This window comes from Helianthus annuus, chromosome 10, assembly GCF_002127325.2.
Source record: "Helianthus annuus cultivar XRQ/B chromosome 10, HanXRQr2.0-SUNRISE, whole genome shotgun sequence".
Classification (NCBI taxonomy): Eukaryota; Viridiplantae; Streptophyta; class Magnoliopsida; order Asterales; family Asteraceae; genus Helianthus; species Helianthus annuus.
This window is the reverse complement of record NC_035442.2, coordinates 166,698,131-166,704,343: the sequence shown is the minus strand read 5'-3', so window position 1 is coordinate 166,704,343 and position 6,213 is coordinate 166,698,131. Positions and strand designations below refer to the sequence as shown.

Below are 6,213 nucleotides of genomic sequence, written 5' to 3'. Positions count from 1 at the left end.
ACCGTGTAATTCGAGGTTGATGAACGAAATGGATTAGGAGGGCATTCTACAACATTTCGATCCGGTTACAACTATTACCATTTGAATGTTGATTTTGGTGGTTGTCACGGTGTCGGTCGTCGATGTTGGAAAAAAACAGAGAGAGAACTATGTGGTATACGGCGAATAATATGATGAGTTGCGAAGATTTAGGCCAGTGATTTCTTATAATAACTCAAAAGGTTTCCATGGATTATGCCAATGACGGCTTCTTGAATGCTTGAGATGGTTCCCTCATTCAAGACCGGAAACAAATCGATGTACCAGACAACTTGAATTCTATTTATTATTTCTAACTTCAAGTTCCTAATTCCATCTCTTTGTAATTTTCCTTTCATTTATTTGAATAATAATTTGATTAACTTCAAAAAATTATTATTATTATTATTATACATCAATACATGTTCATTTACTTATTTTTTAATAACACATACACATCAATATATCTATTTAATAAAGTGCTCGGTTTTTCTCGATAATATTTGATCAAGCTTACGAATGTGTTAATTCTTCTAGATCCATATTACAATTCTACTCCCCTTAAAATAAATTGTGTCCTCAAAGGTAATGTTATACCACACCATGATTACGGGTATTTCAACACTTTACTCACTAAAAACAATTTCGTCTCAAAATTAGAGACAACAAAATAATGAAAGCACTATTCATTAGTTTGATCATAACTTATGGTTATAGTTAAATAATTTTCAATTATTGATTGCTATTTGTACATAATTTAGTTGGAAACTTATTTGTTTTCTTGTACGAATGTTTATTATCATTGTTTTTTGTATCTAGATTGTTTAAAGAAAATTAATAACCAATGTTTCACAAGATTCTACCTCTAGTCCGAGAGCTACACAACCAGATTTTGTATATCCATTGTAATATATGTGTTATCATAATGTCTTGAAAATTATAAGCCTAATCCACTTTTAAAAAAAAACTGAAGATACGTGACAAAATTTCATTTATACATGAAATAAATAATAAAAAAAAGTTCACGAAGGTCTTGACAACTTGGTCTAGTGGTAAATTGGCTTGCCCTCTCTAATGGAGACACATGTTAAATTCTCGCTTAGGCCATTTTCGAGGAACTTCTGGGCGAAGGGGACGAATCGGGTCTTTAATCCTGGATTCGAACCTGATGGGGGCGAGGGTTTACGGATTCTATCCGGTTCCCGCGCATGGGAGGGGGGTCTCATGGCGGTCGAGGAGTCGACTTTGGACATAACCCCGAGTATGGTGAGTTTACACGTGAGATTCTTTGTCGTTCAAAAAAAAGTTCACGAAGTTTATATATTTCTAACACACTTCTCAGGACCAAACATGGGATCTAATTCTAACACCATTGAGATCTAATCAGGTAACAAAATAAATCGGATACAACATAACCAAACAGGAGTAGAATTACTATATTTCCGGTGGGATTTGCATATTCTAACCAAACAGGAGTAGAATTACTATATTTCTGGTGGGATTTGCATATTCTATTACATATTTCCAGCAATAAAAGGTGTCCAAACACGCACCGTGTCTCACGAAAACAACCATGTCATATAACTACTTTAAAGCTAGAGCACACAATTTAATATAACTTACACAACGTGTCTCAAGTGATGTAGCCATCTTCATCTATATTAAACGTCACATTTACATCAAAATCATGACCACGTATTACGAGACGCTAATAACTAACTATATATATAACCAGAAAAGTCATTTAAAACGCGCGATACTGACCAATATGTGAGACACCTCAGGCGATATGGAATTACCCTCCTCACATACAACAAAGTATCCGACATGTTCCACCACACCTATTTCATATCAAAAGGAGCAACATAAGAAATAAACTGCAAATCATACATAGAGGTAGCATAAAGAGGCATGGAAGGGTCAAGGGTCAGGTGACAGGTAATTTTTACGCAGAATGCAAGGGTCAGATTATAGGGCCAAGATGTTCATTTTTATGAAAGAATTGGTGTGCTAAATAAGATCATCATCATCATACTCGGTAAATCCCACTAATAGCACAGCTAAGGTAGGGTCTGAGGAGGGTAAGATGTAGACAACCTTATCTCTACCCCGTAGGAATAGAGAGGTTGCTTCCAATGAGACCCCTGACTCGGTGTGCTAAATAAGATCAAGCACCAATATTGTTTCAATAAAAATTATACTTTTGGAGAAAGTGATTAAAGAGAAAGAGAAAATGCAAACCTTCACACAACCGTACAAGCATCCCTTACTTCCTCAAGAAGGGCTCCATATCATTTGTGAACTAGTCTAAAGAACCTTCTTTAAGTTCCACCTGAAAACTCAAGTATTACTCAAATAAAGCAACATGATACAAACTTATAATAAAAATAACATTCAACAATTTAGAAACCCAATAGATTATCATTAGATAGAAATATATATACACACAGATAGATGTTTGTATATATAAATGAGACTATGAGAGGGATGGTAAGAGAAATTAATGAGTGTGTGTGAATATGAACAACATAAAACTACTAACCGATTCTATTGCAATACTCAGTCCTAGCATAGTTGTGATCTTCATACTCGTTAAATACTGTATTTGGGTTATACGGGTTGATGTATTTGACACAAGCTCATCAATTCAACCCACAAACCCAATGCCACCGCTAACTGGAATATTATCCAATAAAATTAAACATTATTAAGCACCTGCAAGTGAATGAGTTGCTCTCTGAACTCTTAAACTTAAGATTCCTCAGGTTCTCAAACATAATCGGAATCGACTCCTTCGAAGTAAAATATCTGACGACTTTCATGAAGTTATTCAAAATGCAGCCATGACCAGGAAAAAAGATGTTAAAGTGGAGCCATTATAATAAATGCAAAATTGACCTAAACATGAAATTGTCTACAACAAAAGAGAAACGACAACGTGCAGGAAAAAGTATTAAAAACCTGATATTGATTAGCCGACGAAGAGAAACAATGGTGTGCGGCAGCGGTATGGTGGAGCAGCGGTGACACCTTTGAAGGCTTCAAATTAAGAAATCTGAAAAGCAAAATATTACAAAGAGGATGAGGTAGACGCGAGGCTGTGTAAGCAAAGGTGAGCACAACAACGATTCTCTACAAGTTCGAGTTAACCCTGCACGTCCGACATCGTATAATCACTGTTATTACCTACAAAAAGAACTGTTTATCAAAAGATGCATTAAATTACCTAATTGTCCTTACTTTTAACCTATATTTAAAAACTTCTACTTATATTTCACAAAGTTTATCTCCTTTTCATCACAAGAATGTACTCACTGTTCACTTTATGTATGTAATTAAAATGTTACCATCAAACATAATCTCATGCAACCCGTTTATTTTACATTTAATCATCTGATTCTGCAATTGTCCATCATCAATATATCCAAAACGCAGTAAGTTGGAGGTTGTAATGGTATTTTTTAAGTAGGAAGCACAACAATGTGACTGAAAACTATAAATGAAGGCAATAATTCAGTGAAAAATAAAGAAATTTTACATGATCTACTCTCCAGCACCTACACAAAAGCAAATCCAGTTTGCACATTCATGAAAGAATATAAACCAAAAACAATGAAAATTATTCTGTGAAGAAGTATTATACACCAAGTAACAAAAGCTTCTGAATATGTTTTTTCTGCTTTGGTTTCTTGTTCCATCCATCTATCTATTTCTGCAACCTGTCAATCCATACCAAGATAATCTCCAAGCTCAAAATCACCAATATTCATCTTCTTGAAAACCATATTATGATCAATATACGCATAAACTGACAAACACTTACTAACACTTGCAACAGAGAATGAAGATATATGAAAAAAAGGAATCATGCTTCATTTTTCATTCTACAATGCTTCATATATAAAGTAAAATTTACCAGAATTGTTGTGTACAAGCATGTCATATTGGTATTATTTAACCAAGTTATAAGAATGCAAGCTTATGACATGTTTAGTGTTAATATTCATACTATAATGTCGAGTGTATAGATTTGCTCTCTCAATTTCAAGCTTAAATAGAAGTCAATTTAGAAAATCATAAACCCTAGCAGGAAAGGATATCCCAAACAATACATCCTACAGATGAAAAATATTAGTTAAATTTAGAACATTTACCTCTTTATTCTTAAGAATAACATTGTAAGCCATCTGTTCCTCTTCAATAGAAGGCAGAACATGTAACACCCCGTGTTTTCGAAAGTCAAAGTCAAGATTGACTCCTTTGACCGTAGTTAGTCTATTTTATGTGTACGTTAGTTGTATTATGTGGAGTATTAAGTGCAATTGAATTAATCGAAGTTTATTTATCGATACGAACCGCTTTACGACTGTGAATAATAGGAAGTAACAATGCGATAAAGTCAATTAATCAGTAATCGAACTAATCTAATCATCATCGAACTCGAAACTCGAATTATGCAACCTTGGTGTTATTATACGTGTGTGTGTGCCTTATGTGTTACTTGTGCGTGTTTACTTTATGTTATGTGTGGTAATCAATCGAAACTCGACTCGAAATCGAAACTCAATCGAACTCACTCGAAATCAAATCATGATAATTGGTGGAGAAGAGATAGCGCGAGATATAGATGATTGTATGTTAGATATAGTGGTTGGGATTAAAAGTAATTTGATTAGGAAACTCTATCGTACTCGCATCATCCTCAATCGAAATCGAAATATCAAAAATCGTCGCACCGAACACTCGAATCGTGCAGCTGAACGATCAGGCTACCAGCCGATCGAACAGTCAGCCGATCGGACTGCTGTCCGATCGGAAAGGCTGTCCGATCGTGCTGCCTGACCGATCGGCCAACACTTTCCTCTTATGGCATCCTATAAATACCCCTTGTCACTCTCAAACTTTCTACTTTTGACAACCTCTGACCGACCAGCTCGTGCTCCCCTCCTTTTCTCAGATTCCTTCCAATTCCGGTAAGATTTCATCCTAAATCTTGTACTTTCTTGATCTACACGCACTCCTACACCTTTCTATCTTTTGAATCTTGATTTCTAACCGTGAAATCATCAAGATTCAAGTGTTCTAGGATGATGTCATCATGGTGTTCTTGAAGAACTTCATGTTTTGGCTTCAATCCACCAAGAATCACTTGGATCTAGCCGATTTCCACATAAACAAACAAGGATCTTTCATAGATCTAAACATTTACACGGTGAAAAGGATTGAAAGATGGTTTTTCCAACTTTCTTTCAACTCTTTTACACTCAATGCCTTCAAAACCGATAGAAACGGAGCTTGTGCCAATTTGCAAATCATTCCGGTGGTTGCTTGACTCAAGATCCGGATTCTATCCACGAGGTTCACCGATTTCGGGTTAAACGTCAAACTCCGTTGCGAACAGTTCACCGGCCGGATTTGGGTGATTCCTGTCCGATCAGGAAGAACAAGTAAGAACGAGGGTTCTATGGTTCGACTCGTTGTCAAAACACCTCGATATAGCGACAAATAATCAGAACATCCAAGTGTTAGACGAACAGGCTGATCAGGTCAAGATGCTGACCGATCGGACTGTTGTCCGAACGGACAGCCAGCCGATCGGACAGTCAGCCGATCGACCAGGCCAGCCGATCGGCTAGCACATGGTCCCACACTTGAACAATTCATTGAGGTCTAGTATTGAACGAACTGCTGTTCGATCGGACTACCGTCCGATCGGATTACTCTTCGGATCATGAGATACTATACTTCAACCCTTAATCGATTTTCAACATGTTCAACGCGCTTGGAGTGCCACCCGATCGAACAGCCGTCCGATCAGGTGACACCCTGCTAAAGACTTGTCTGCTGAAGTACTTAACCGATCGGTTAGCCGGCCGATCGAACAGCCGTCCGATCGACCGACCTGAAAGGTAAAGATGCTTCATTGTTTTCTAATGCTACAACGAAAACTTCAAAAGTCAAACCATCATACACAAACACATCCTTCTCAAAGGAAGAAACAATCCACTCGAACAGCCATCCGATCGGCCTTCCGACCGACCGGACAGCTGTCCGAACGGACTGTCAAGCCGAAAGGTCAGCCGTCCGATCGACCAGCTGTCCGACCCTCCAACACTTGTTTTCTTTTTTACGCGTTGCTTATCGTTATGCTATCAAACTATTCAGGCTAACCCTACTCTCAAGTGCTCCCTTCAA

The 6,213-nt window shown here is 37.1% G+C and overlaps 1 long non-coding RNA gene across 2 annotated transcripts; it reads right to left on the bottom strand.

Moving 5' to 3' along the window:
• Positions 1–1,490: 1,490 nt before the first annotated feature.
• On the bottom strand, positions 1,491–4,233 carry LOC110883369. Of its 2 annotated transcripts, XR_004869910.1 has the most exons (4): positions 4,173–4,233; positions 2,260–3,737; positions 1,783–1,859; positions 1,491–1,674 (listed from the first exon to the last, which is right to left on the bottom strand). It is a non-coding gene; the product is annotated as an uncharacterized LOC110883369 (long non-coding RNA). The 2 variants fall into 2 exon arrangements; XR_002560444.2 differs by having other exon boundaries at positions 2,260–4,227.
• Between the last annotated feature and the right edge of the window lie 1,980 nt (positions 4,234–6,213).